Source organism: Symphalangus syndactylus, chromosome 5 (assembly GCF_028878055.3).
Source record: "Symphalangus syndactylus isolate Jambi chromosome 5, NHGRI_mSymSyn1-v2.1_pri, whole genome shotgun sequence".
NCBI classification, from domain to species: domain Eukaryota; kingdom Metazoa; phylum Chordata; class Mammalia; order Primates; family Hylobatidae; genus Symphalangus; species Symphalangus syndactylus.
In genome coordinates this window covers 54,136,430-54,150,079 of record NC_072427.2, presented here as the reverse complement: position 1 = coordinate 54,150,079, position 13,650 = coordinate 54,136,430, and the positions used below count along the sequence as shown (strand labels likewise).

At 49.0% G+C, this 13,650-nt stretch overlaps 1 pseudogene; it reads left to right on the top strand.

Annotated features, from left to right (window-relative positions):
• Positions 1 to 1,253: 1,253 nt before the first annotated feature.
• On the top strand, positions 1,254 to 6,475 carry LOC129481569 (osteoclast stimulatory transmembrane protein-like; annotated as a pseudogene).
• The last annotated feature ends 7,175 nt before the right edge of the window (positions 6,476 to 13,650 follow it).

Genomic DNA, 13,650 nt, shown 5'->3' with positions numbered 1-13,650 from the left:
TCACTTTACATGATTATCTTGGTCCAATTTCCCATAGCTACCAGCCACTGTTTCATTTCTCTGCTCTTTTACTGCAGAAATTACTGGAAAGAGATGTCTTTATTTATGTCTCCTATTCTTCTCCTTCCAGTCTCTCCTGGACCCAGTCTCTTGCTGGAACTGTCAGAAAAGAGCCCAAGTTAGGTTTTGGCCTAAAAAGCCACCAAACTGTCCCTGCCAAGGTCAACAGTGTCCGCTAAGCAGCTAATAGGCATTGCTCAGTCCTCATCTTTCTTGACCTGTTGGCTGCATTTGATGTACTTGATCACTCCCTTCTTGAAACATTTTGTTTATTTGGCTTCCTAAGCACCACATTGGTTTCTCAGTCTTCTTTGCTGGTTCCTCCTCATCTAAGAACCCTTAACCTTGACCTGCCTTGAGGCGTGTCCTTGGATGTCTTTCCTCCCCAGCGGCACACTGTCTTGAGGAATGTCATCGTGCACCATGGCTTTAGGTAGGGATATAAAGTTGGGAGCCATCTATAAATCAATGACTCCCAACTTTATAACTCCAGCCTGACCTCCCCTATAAATTCCTGACTTCTATTTCCAACCACGTTCTCAAAAGCTCCAGGGAATGGCTCATCTGAATCTCAAATTTAAGAGTTCTGAACTGAATTCCTCCTCTGTCCCCCTCCACTCAAACCTGTTTCGACCACAGAGTTCTCATCTCAGGAAATGACAACTCAGTGCTTCCACCTGCTCAGACACAAAAGCTCCTCGTCATCCTTGACTCCTCTCTGTCTCTCACACCCCACAACCAATCAGCCTCTGCAAATCTTGTTGACTCTGCCAACAAAATGTGTTCAGAATCCAAGCTTTCCTTACTATTCCTCTGCCATCGGTCTTATGATAGTTCAAGCCCCATGTAGGTAGGGACTTCTGTTTTATTCACTTCTGTTTCTCCAGTGGTTAGCACAAAGTTGTTGCTTAATAAATGCTTGTTGAATGAATACATATAAGTATGATAGAATATAAAAGTTACTCACAGGCCCACTAGTCCACCCTCCTCACTACTAAATTATAGAGGAGACCCTGAAGTCCAGAAAGAATAGAAGGTCAAAGATCATACAGCAAGCCACCAAGACTATGAATTCAAGTGAAATTGTTTCTCTTTTTCTCTCTCCTCTTACTCATTCTCTTTCTTTCACCTGTGCTTCTTGCTCCATGACTCTTTCATTCTCTTGGACCAGTTGCCTTCACAAAACCGTAATGATGGACTCAAGCAGGGCAGGCATTCATCCTCACATCTTCAGGAACTGCATGAGACTTGGGCTCTTTTCTGACAGTTCCAGCGAGAATAATCCTGGGGAAGGCTCTGATTGGTTCAGCTTGTGCTATGTCGCTATAGAGTGAGTTACTCTGATGCATCCGCCTTGGTAACTAAAGGGTGGCATCTGTTAGCAAAGCTGGGTGATGGGTTTGTGGGGCAGGGGCAGTGGACAGACACTCGCCCACCTCCTGATAGAGATGCTCTTCAATTTCCTTGTGTGCAGGTGGAGGTCCTGGCACTTGGGGCTCTGGAAGGCCACTGCCCCACTGCAGGCTGCTTGGGATGCCTTCTTCCAGCCTGTTCCACCCAGCTGTGGCCAGCTGCTGACCCAGCTCCTCCTGTGTGCCTCCCTGGCCACCACTGCTGCAGGTCTGGCTTATCACTGGCTGGCGTCCGTGCTGCTTTATCCTCCTGGACTTCAGCCACGTTGGCCTCTGTCTGTGGCCTCCTGGTCTTCCTGAGCCTGGGCCTGGTGCCCTCAGTCCGCTGCCTGTTTGCACTCAGGGTGCCCACCTTGGGCATGGAGCAGGGCTGCTGGCTGCTCCTGTCCTACAGCACTGCCACCTTGGCCATTGCCGTGGTGCCCAACATCCTGGCCAATGTGGGTACAGCCAGGCAGGTGGTGAGGTGTGTCGCCGAGGGATCCCTGTAGAGTCTCACCAGCTGCACACAGCAGCATCCAGGGCTCTGGGCCCCTCAGGCCAGGCGGGCAGCTGGGCCCTGACATTTGAGGCCCAGGACAATGGCTCTGCCTTTTACCTTCACATGCTCAGTGTCACTCAGCAGGTCCTGGAGGATTTCTCGGGCCAGGCAGCAGTGCTAAGGACCCAGCAAGTGGTCACAGGGCTGTTTATGCTGGGCCTCCTGGTGGAGTGGGCATGGTACCTCCATTGCTACCTGATGGACCTGTGATTTGACAATATCCATGCCACACAACAGCTGACCCAGCGGTTGGCACAGGCCCAGGCCGCACACCTCGTGGCCCCTCCACCCACCTGGCTGCTCCAGGCGGCTCAGCTGAGGCTGTCACAGGAGGAACTGTTGAGTTGTCTTCTAAGGCTGGGGCTGCTTGCCCTGCTCCTGGTGGCCACGGCTGTGGCAGTGGCCACAGACCATATGGCCTTCCTCCTGGCACAGGCAACCATGGACTGGAATCCGAAGTTGCCAACTCTGCCCATCACGCTCATGGTCAAGTATGATGTGTGATGACGGGAAGAGGGAAGGAAGTCATTGTCTTGAGGGAAGGGGGAGGGTCTCTTAAACCCTTGTCTTGTGATTAAATTTGACTTGCCTCCAAGAAATAGCCCTTTAATCAGCCATGGGGCCCCGCACCACGGGCAGAGGGTCTCATCGGATACTTACAACGGCCCTAGGAAGTGGGTTCTATTTTCACTTCCTATTGCAGGTGAGGATGCTAAAACCCAGACACCTTAAAATAACTTGCCCCCAAGGTCACTTTTCACAAGTGGCAGCATGTCCTAGCCTCATTTTCCTCATTTGTACAAATTGGATCAATCCTAACCCTATGAGGCTATTGTGCGTCTTACAATGTGGTATTGCCTTAAAGTACTAGTAAGCTCCACGGCAGGTAAGAGATATTTAATAAAGGGTGGCTGCTATTAACAGCTCACATCTGTCTATATCAGACTGGAGGAGGGCTTCGGAATGGCCTCGATCAGGAGGCAGCCAACTACAGCCTTCAGGACAAATCCAATGGCTTCTTGGTTTTGTAAATAAAGGTTTTTTTTTTTAGAACACAGCCATGTCATTTGTTAATGTATTGTCTGTGGCTGTAAAGTTCAGTAATTGCAACAGAGACTGTATGGCCTGCAAAGCCTGAAATATTTACTATTTTAACAGTGATACAGAAAATATTTACTATCAAGTTATAATCAGGTACATTACTATCAGATCAAGAGTTGTGTTTTTCAATCCTTTCTTTTGTACAGATCTTTGTATGTTTTATTTTTAGTAGTGAGATCGCACACAACAGTCCATTGCCTGAAACATATCCAAGTGTCAGACCCTGAGCTAATAATATTAACAGCTTATATTTATCAAGTACTTATTACACACTAAGAAAGTGTTTTCCAAACTGCAAAAAATCAATTTAATCAATTTAAGGAGTCATAGACAGGATTCTAATGAAATAGAATAGACTGGAAAATTATAAGATTATATTGTAGGCAATAAGGGAGTGTATGGCTTTGCGAATATTTTCTTCAGTTACAATACAATCTGTGCTTTGACGGTGCTGTAAAATGCATTTCTTTTCTTTTCTTTTCTGAGACAGGGTTTCACTCTGTTGCCCAGGCCAGAATGCAGTGGTGCAATCACAGCTCACTGTAACCTTGACCTCCTGGGCTCAAACGAGCCTCCGACTTTGCCTACCTCAGCCTTCCAAGTAGTTGAGACTACAGGCACGCACCACCACCACCCAGTTAATTTTGAATTTTTTTAGAGATGTGGTTTCACTATGTTGCCCAGGCTGGTCTCAAACTCCTCGGCTCAAGCACTCCTCCCACCTCAGCCTCACATGCCTGGGATTACAGGCATGAGCCACCATGCCTGGGATTACAGGCATGAGCCACCATGCCTGTAATGCATTTCTTACCATAGGTCACAGTAAAGGCCAATGTTCTAAGTATGTTCCCTGATTTACTGTTTTTCGCCAAATCTCAGATAGTCATCAATTACAAGTCACACCATTATTTTATGTGTCCTTAGGGCAGAAATTGCTACCAATTTAATCTTGACACAATGCTTTCTTATCACTTAGAATTTTAATTGTATTTGTATAAAACAGTTCACTTATTATTTAACAAAGGTTTATTTTGTGGTTATCTTTCTCGTGTATACATAAAAAGAAAAATAGGGGGCTGGGCATGGTGGCTCATGCCTGTAATCCCAGCACTTTGGGAGGCCAAGGTGGGTAGATCACCTGAGGTCAGGAGTTCAAGACCAGCCTGGCCAACATGGTGAAACCCCGTCTCTACTGAAAATACAAAACTTAGCCAGGCGTGGTGATGCTTGCCTGTAATCCCAGCTACTCAAGAGGCTGAGGTGAGAGAATCACTTGAACCTGTGAGGCGAAGCTTGCAGTGAGTTGAGATTGCTCCACTGCGCTCCAACCTGGGCGAGCAAGACTCCAAAAAAAAAAAAAAAAAAGAAAAAGAAAAGAAAGGAGAGAGAGAGAGGGAGGAAGGAAGGGAGGGAGGGAGGAAGGAAGGGAGGGAGGAAGGAAGGGAGGAAGGAAGGAAGGGGAGGAAGGAAGGAAGGAAGCGGGGGAGGAAGGAAGGGGGGAGGAAGGAAGGAAGGAAGGGGGGGAGGAAGGAAGGAAGGAAGGGAGGGAGGGAGGGAGGGAGGTAATCTGATGGGTTTCCTAAAACATTCAAGCAGACTTTTCTGAATGACTCTGGCCAAGGAGTCAGTCTCGGAGGATTTTCCTGCAATATCATTCTCTGTGCCTTCCGGAGCCTCTGAGATGCCCTACCATTGCTTCCAGCATTTTCTTGCAAGCTGCGGGCCCTCACTCTGCAAGTTTTGTGGCTGGCACTCTCTGACCCTCTGGGAAAGCATAAATTGGCCAGACTCAATTGCTTTGACATTATTTCATCTTTTCTGAAAGGTTTGGGAGTTTCTCCTGCATTCAGCTGAACCATTTGGGGTGTGGCAGGCTATCCTTCTGCACCTGGCTCAGTGCAGAATCCCAACCCAGGTTGGTTCCAAAATTTAAATGGTGACCTTCTTTCTTCCCTGCCTCTCTAGATACCATTCTTCCTCACCTGGACGTACCCAAGGAAACTGCAGAACCCAGTGCTTATAAGCAGGACACAGGGACCCACCTTGGCTGAGACTGTGGCTTTGGGCTTCCCATCTTTTTTGTTTGTTTGTTTTTTGAGACAGAGTCTTGCTATGTCGCCCAGTCTGGAGTGCAGTGGTGCAATCTCATGGCAACCTCCCCTCCTGGGCTCAAGCTATTCTCATGCCTCAGCCTCCCGAGAAGCCGGGATTACAGGCATGCACCACGACACCCAGCTAATTTTTTGTATTTTCAGTAGAGACAGGGTTTCACCATGTTAGCCAAGCTGGTCTCGAGCTCCTGACCTCAAGTAATCCACCCGCCTCAGCCTCCCAAAATGCTGGGATTACAGGCGTCAGCCCCTGCGCCTGGCCACTTCCCATCCTTTCAATTAGGCTCCTCCTGGGATCGACCCGTAGAATTGTGCATATTGGATGGAATAGGACATCTAAAGTATTCATTAAGGACTGAGCAAGAGCAAACATCCATGAACAATTTGTTTGCTCTAAAATATTCTGCTCAAAGATACTAACGATAGTAACATTTGAATGGTGATTTTTATTTGGCAAAATAACCTGTTTCAGACTCCTAGTCTCATTGGGTCCTCCTCAAACCCTGGGAAACGGGTTACTTCTGTACTCATTTTGCAGATGAAGGCGGGGAAAGCTGGACAAGCCTCCTCTAGAGGTGGGGAGTGGCCAGAGGGGCCCTGAGTTGATGCTGCCTTTTTCTCCTTTCCCAAGGTGGCATACACCGTCCTGGGCTTCATTCCTTTCCTCTTCAACCAGCTGGCCCCGGAGAGCCCCTTCCTCTCTGTCCACAGCTCCGCTCGTGCCCACTGCTACCTGTCCGGCATCCCCGCGCTGCCACCCCGCTGGCCGCGGGGGCCCTGCAGCTCCTGGTGGGCTCCACGGTGCTCCTGAGGCCTATGCCCGCTGCCTGTAGCACGCCATCGCCGCCTCGTTCTTCACAGCCCAGGAGGCAAGGAGGGTCCGCCACCTGCACGCCAGGCTTCAGCGAAGACAGACAGGCACCAAGGCCAGCAGCTGTCCCTGGGGGCTCCTTCCTGCGCTCCACACCCAGACCTGCCTGCAGGCCTCCGGCATGGATGGACTGCAGGCTGGATGCCTTGAAGAACTGAGAGCAGTGAGGAAGAGGGGAAAGATCTTTGGAGTTGCAGAGACCTGAGTTGTAACCCTGGCCCTGTGCCGCCTCCCTGTGTGACCTTGGGTAGGTCACTTCACCTCTCTGAGCCTCGGTTTCTACATCTGCATAACGACTGCATATGTACCATTGACCTACTTTCCACGCAAGGATGTGGTCAGGATGGAAGGAGATACTGGGCATGAGAGGCCTGGATAACAGATACATAACCATGCAAAGTTGCAGTCAAGGAAGTGCCAGACAGCTCGTGGCTCCTCCAGGCCGGTTGGAGATCAGGTTCATCTCATCTGCACCAACTGCTCTGCCTGTTAGATAGAGACCTTGCATCATGAATTTCTCTAAATGCTCCTGGGACTTATTTATATGCCTCAAAATCCTCTAAACTCATTTATAGTAACCCAGAGATTAAATTTTATAAATAAATGTATTTATTAAATCGTAAATTAGGTTATGTTATTCTTCTGCCTCAAATTCCTTCAGGGTCTTTCCATTGCCAGGATTAGATTGCCAAATTAAAATATAGGACACTCCATTCAACTTGAATTTCAGATAAACAACAAATACTTGTTTAGTTAAAAACTTAAAATGAAATTTAACAGAATTTAATTGAGCAAAGAATGTAGCCCCTAAAGCCAGAATAGGCTCAGAGCAACTCTGGGGGGTGCAACATGGTCAGATAATATTTATGGACAGAAAAATGAAAGAGATGTACAGAAAACACACTTGAGGTACACAAACAGCTGCACTAGTTACAGCTTGGCATTTGCCTTATTTGCACACAGTTTGAACAGTTGGCCACCTTTGATTTGTTGAAATTCAGTGATTGGTACAAGAGTAGATTACACTCTGTTTACTCATCCAGGTAGGTTACAGTTCACTATGTATAGAGAAACCTTTAAGACAAACTTAAAATATGTAAGGAGGCAGCCTTAGGCTAAAATTAATTTAACAATGACGTTATTATCATCCTTCTTCTAGAGGAGAAGAAACAGATTCAGAGAGGTTAAGTATTTTTCCCAAAGTCACTCAGCCAATAAGCTGCAGAGCCAGGATTTAAACCCAAGTAGTCTAGCTGCCATGGTTCATGAAATTAACAGGTCTCTCAAATAAGAGTAAAATCCCCTTTGACAACCACACTCAAGTCAGTTTGCCTTCTTTGGCTCCACAGTCATAACCGGGATTCTCATCGGGTGGGCACTCTTCAAATATTTTTCTGCATATACATGTGCATGTAAATAGAGTATAGAAATACACAATATTGTTTGTTGAGTTTTAAATAACATGATACCATATATATATATGTATATCTATATATCTGCAAATTGTTTTTTCCCTCAACAGTATGCCATGGCCCCTACTTTTTATTGTTAAAGAGCATTAATATGTCATTAGCTATTTAGCAGCTCCCCCATTAGTAGATGGTTAGGTGGTGTCTAGTTTTTGCTATTATAAAAAAGGTTGTAATGAACATCTTTGTGCATGGCTCCTTGTTTACATCAGAAGCTTTCCTTAGAACAGATGTAGAACTCCTAAACCACGTGGGCTACTTTGGAGATTTGAGTTTTTCAATGTCTATTAGTGGGTGTGGTGAACAGACACCTAAAATAGCCCCAATGGTCCCCACCTTCTGGTATTCATGCCCTTGTGTGGTCCCTTCTCCTTGAACAAGGGCAGGACTTTGACTTTCTTCTAGCTCATCAAATGTGACAAAGGTGATGGGATGTCATTTCTGTGATTAAGTTACATAAAATCGTAATTTTCATCTTGCTAGCAAACTTTCTCTGTTGCTTTCTTTTTGGCTTGCATGCTTTTCTAAACCAAAAATGCTATGTTGGTGAGGCCCATGTAGAAGAAATGGCAGGCTCCAGTCCCCTGTTACCCCACCTCGCTCCTCACCTGGAAATGAGTTCCAAGTACTGGGTTCCAATCCTCACGCCAGCGCTTGCTGGCTATGGCAACAATGTCAGCACATTCCTCAGCTGCTCAGCCTCTCAGCTTTTCCAAGTGTGAACTGGGGGTCCTGATGCCTAAGTTCGAGGGCAGCCAAGTCAAGTCCCAGAAGAGTGGGGATAGTGGGCAGTGGAAAGGGTGGGAGAAGACTGGCCCTTGTTTATTGTCGCACTTTGTAAGTATCCTTAAAACAGCTTTATGGACCTATAATTAACATATAATAAAATCTCCCCATTGTAATTACACAGTTTGATAATTTTTAGTGAATTTTGGTGTTATGCAGCTATCACTACGTTCCATTTGAAGAACATTTATATGATCCTAAAATGTTATTTTATACCTATTTCCATTGCATCTCTGCTATTACCCCCAACCCAAGGCAACCACTGATCTCTTTCTGTCACTTTATTTATTATTTATTTATTTATTTATTTATTTATTTTTTGAGGCAGAGTTCTGCTCTTGTTGCCCAGGCTGGAGTGCAGTGGCACGGTCTCAGCTCCCCACGGTCTCAGCTCCCCACGGTCTCCGCCTCCGGGTTTGGGTGATTCTCTTGCCTCAGCCTCCCGAATGGCTGGGATTGCAGACAGGGTTTCTCCATGTTGGTGGGGCTGGTCTCAAACTCCTGACCTCAGGTAATCTGCCCACCTCGGCCTCCCCGGGTGCTGGGATTGCAGGCATGAGCCACCATGCCAGGCCTAATTTATTAAAGAGAAAGGAATAGATTGGCCTGGCGTGGTGGCTGATGCTTGTGATCACAGGACTTTGGATGGCTCAGTGTGACAGATTGCTTGAGCCTACGAGTTCCAGACCGGCCCGGGCAACATGCCTAGCGCAGCAGACTGCTAGAGCCTAGGAGTTCCCAGACCGGCCTGGGCATAATGGTGAAACCCAGTCTTTTTTTTTTTTTTTTTTCTGAGGCGGAGTTTCGCTCTTATTGCCTGGCTGGAGTGCAGTGGTGCGTTCTCGGCTCTCCGTGTCCTCCACCTCCGGGTTTGGGTGGATCTGCTACCTCAGCCTCCAGAGTGGCTGGAACTGCAGATGTGAGCCACCCTGCCCGACTCATTTTGTACTTTTTGTTGTTGTTGTTGTTGTTGTTGTTTTGGTGTAGACGGGGTTTCTCCATGTTTGTCGGGCTGGTCTCAAACTCCCGACCTCAGGTGACCCGCCAGCCACGGCCTCCCGGGGTGCTGGGACTGCAGGCATGAGCCACCGCGCCGGGTGCAATTTATTAATCAGAAAGGAATAGATCGGCCTGGCGTGGTGGCTTACGCTTGTGATCCCAGAACTTTGGACGGCTCAGTGTGGCAGACTGCTTGAGCCTAGGAGCTCCAGACTGGCCCGGGCAACATGGTGAAACCCAGTCTTTTTTTTTTTTCCTTGAGGCGGAGTTTCCCTCTTGTTGCCCAGGCTGAAGGGCAACGAAGTGGTCTCGGCTTCCTGCGGCCTCCGCCTCCTGGTTTGGGTGGTTCTCCTGCCTCAGCCTCCCGAATGGCTGGGATTGCAGGCATGAGCCACCATGCCCGACTAATTTTGTATTTGTTTTGTTTTGTTTTGTTTTGGGTACAGACGGTGTTTCTCCCTGTTGATCGGACTGGTGTGGTGGCTCCACTTTTCATCCCAGGACTTTGGACGGCAAAGCGTGGAGGGTTGTTTGAGCCTAGGAGTTCCAGACCAAACCTGGGCAACATGGTGAAACCTGGCCTCTTTTTTTTTTTTTTTGAGACTGAGTTTCACTCTTGTTGCCCGGGCTGGAGTGCAGTGGCATGGTCTCGACTCGCCACGGCCTCCACCTCCCGGGTTTGGGTGATTCTCCTGCCTCAGCTTCACGAGTGGCTGGGATTGCAAGCAAGAGCCACCATGCCCGGCTCATTTTGTAATTTTTTTGTTTTTGTTTTTGTTTTTGTTTTTATGCAGACGGGGTTTCTCCATGTTTGTGGGCGTACTCTGCAACTCCCGACCTCAGGTAGTCTGCCCGACTCAGCCTCCCCGGGTCCTGTGATTGCAGGCATGAGCCGTGATGCCAGGCCTAATTTCTTAATCAAAGAGGAATAGATTGGCTTGGCGAGGTGGCTGACGCTTGTGATCACAGGACTTTGGATGGCCTAGCGCAGCAGATTGCTTGAGCCTAGGAGTTCCAGACAGGCCTGGGTAAAATGGTGTAAACCAGTCTCTTCTTTTTTTTAATTTTTTTTTTGAGGTGCAGTTTTGCTCTTGTTGCCAGGCTGCAGTGCAGTGGTGAGGTCTCGGCTCCCCGAGGCCTCCGCCTCCTGGGTTTGGGTGGTTCTCCTGCCTCAGCCTACCAAGTGGCTGAGATTGCAGGCGTGAGCCGAAATGCCTGGCTATCTTTGTTATTTTTTGGGGCGGGGGGGTTGGGTACAGACGGGGATTCTCCCTGTTGGTCAGAATGGTCTCAAACTCCTGACCTCAGGTTATCCACCCACCTCGGCCTCCAGGGGTGCTGGGATTGCAGGCATGAGCCAGCGCGCAAGGCCCAATTTATTAATCAGGAAGCAATAGATTGGCCTAGCGTGGTGGCTCACGCTTGTGATCTCAGGACTTTGGACGGCCAAGCACCATGGACCGCTTGAGCCTAGGAGTTCCAGAGGGGCCTGGGCAACGTGGTGAAATCCGGTCTCTTTTTTTTTTTTTTTTTTTGAGGTGGAGTTTTTCTCTTATTGCCTGGCTGGAGTGCAGTGGCATGGTCTCAGCTCCCCTAGTCTCTGCCTCCGGGTTTGGGTGGTTCTTCTGCCGCAGCTTCCTGTGTGGCTGGGATTGCAGGCATGAGCCACCATGCCAGGCTTATTTTGTAATTTTTTTTGTTTTTCTTTTCTTTTTTTTTTTTCTGCAGACGGGGTTTTTCCATGTTTGTGGGGCTGGTCTCCAACTCCCAACCTCAGGTAATCTGCCCGCCTTGGCCTCCCCGGGTGCTGGGACTGCAGGCGTGAGCCACGATGCCAGGCTTAATTTATTAATCAAAGACGAATAGATTGGCCTGGCATGGTGGCTGATGCTTGTGATCACAGGACTTTGGATGGCCTAGTGTAGCGGATTGCTTGAGCCTAGGAGTTCCAGACCAGCCTGGGCGAAATGGTGAAACCCAGTCTCTTTTTTTGTTTGTTTGTTTGAGGCGGAGTTTCCCTCTTGTTGTCCAGGCTAGAGGGCTTTGGTGAGGAATCGGCTCCCCGAGGCCTCCGCCTCCTGGGTTCTGGTGGTTCTCCTGCCTCAGCCTACCAAGTGGCTGAGATTGCAGGCGTGAGCCACAATGCCCGGCTAATTTTGTAATTTTTTTCGGGGGGGGTACAGACGTGGTTTCTCCCTGTTGGTCAGGCTGGTCTCAAACTCCTGACCTCAGGTTATCCGCCCGCCTCCGCCTCCGGAGTTGCTGGGATTGCAGGCGTGAGCCAGTGCGCAAGCCCCAATTTATTAATCAGGAAGCAATAGATTGGCCTAGCGTGGTGGCTCACGCTTGTGATCCCAGGACTTTGGACGGCCAAGCGCCACGGATCGCTTGAGCCTAGGAGTTCCAGAGGGTCCTGGGCAACATAGTGAAACCGGCTCTACTTTTTTTTTTCCTGAGGTGGAGATTTTCTCTTGTTGCCTGGCTGGAGTGCAGTGGCATGGTCCCAGCTCACCCAGTCTCCGCCTCCGGGTTTGTGTGGTTCTCCTGCCTCAGGTTCCTGAGTGGCTGGGATTGCAGGCATGAGCCACCATGCCCGGCTCATTCTGTAATTTTTTTTGGTTTTGTTTTTGTGCAGACAGGGTTTCTCCATATTTGTGGGCATGGTCTCCAGCTCCCGACCTCAGGTAGTCTGCCCGACTCGGCCTCCGTGGGTGCTAGGATTGCAGGCCTGTGTCACAATGCTAGGCCTAATTTCTTAATCAGAAAGGAAGAGAATGGCATGGCGTGGTGGCTGATGCTTGTGATCACAGGACTTTGGATGGCCTAGCACAGCGGATTGCTTGAGCCTAGGAGTTCCAGACCGGCCTGGGCAAAATGGTGAAACCCAGTCTCCTTGTTTTTTTTTTTTTTTTTTGAGGTGGAGTTTCGCTCTTGTTGCCCAGGCTACAGTGCAGTGGTGAGGTCTCGGCTCTCCGAGGCCTCTGACTCCTGGGTTTGGGTGGTTCTCCTGCCTCAGCCTACGAAGTGGCTGAGATTGCAGGCGTGAGCCACAATGTCCGGCTAATTTTGTAATTTTTTTTTTTTTTTTTGGGTGGGGAGTACACACAGGTTTTATCCCTGTTGCTCAGGCTGGTCTCAAACTCCTGAGCTCAGTTTATCCACCCGCCTCGGCCTCCGGGGGTGCTAGGATTGCAGGCCTGAGCAAGTGCGCAAGGCCCAATTTATGAATAAGAAAGGAAGAGACTGGCCTGGCATGGTGGCTCACGCTTGTGATCCCAGGAGTTTGGATGGGTGATCGCGGGGGATCTCATGAGCCTAGGAGTTCCAGACCGGCCTGGGCAACATGGTGAAACCCGGTCACTTTTTTTTTTTTTGAGCCGGAGTTCCACTCTTGTTGCCCAAGCTGGAATGCAGTGGTGCAGTCTCAGCTCCCCATGGCCTCTGCCTCCCGGGTTTGGGTGGTTCTCCTGCCTCAGCCTCCTGAGTGGCTGGGATTGCAGGCATCAGCCACCATGTCCAGCTAATTTTTTTTTTTTTTGATACAGACGGGGTTTCTCCCTGTTGTTCAGGCTGGTGTCAAACTCCCGTACTCAGGTTATCCACCTGCCTCGGCCTCTGGAGGTACTGGGATTGCAGGCATGAGCCAGTGGGCATGGCCCAATTTATTTTATTTATTTATTTTTTTGTTTTGAGATAGAGTCTAACTCTGTCACCCAGAGTTGTTATTTTTATTTTATGCAGACAGAGTTTCTCCATGTTTGTGGGCCTAGTCTGCAACTCCCGACCTCAGGTAGTCTGCCCGACTCGGCCTCCCCGGTGTGGTCTCCCCCTGACGAAAATGGAGAAACCCCGTCTCCACAGAAAAAAAGAAAAAAAATACAAAATGAACCGGGTATGGTGGCTCATGCCTGAAATCGAAGCACCCGCATAGGCCCAGGCGGGTGGATAACCTGAGGTCGGGAGTTTGAGACCAGCCTGACCAACAAGGAGAAACCCAGTCTGTACCTCCTCCCAAAAAAATTACAAAATTAGCTGGGAGTTGTGGCTCACACCTGCAATCTCAGCCACTTGGTAGGCTGAGGCAGGAGAACCACCCATACCCAGGAGGCGAAGGCCTCGGAGAGTCCAGACCTCACCACTGCACTGCAGCCTGGGCAACAAGAGCGAAACTCCACCTCAAAAAAAAAAAAAAAGAGACTGGGTTTCACCATTTTGCCCAGGCAGGTCTGGAACTCCTAGGCTCAAGCAATCCGCTGTGCTAGGCCGTCCAAAGTCCTGTGATCACAAGCGTCAGCCACCT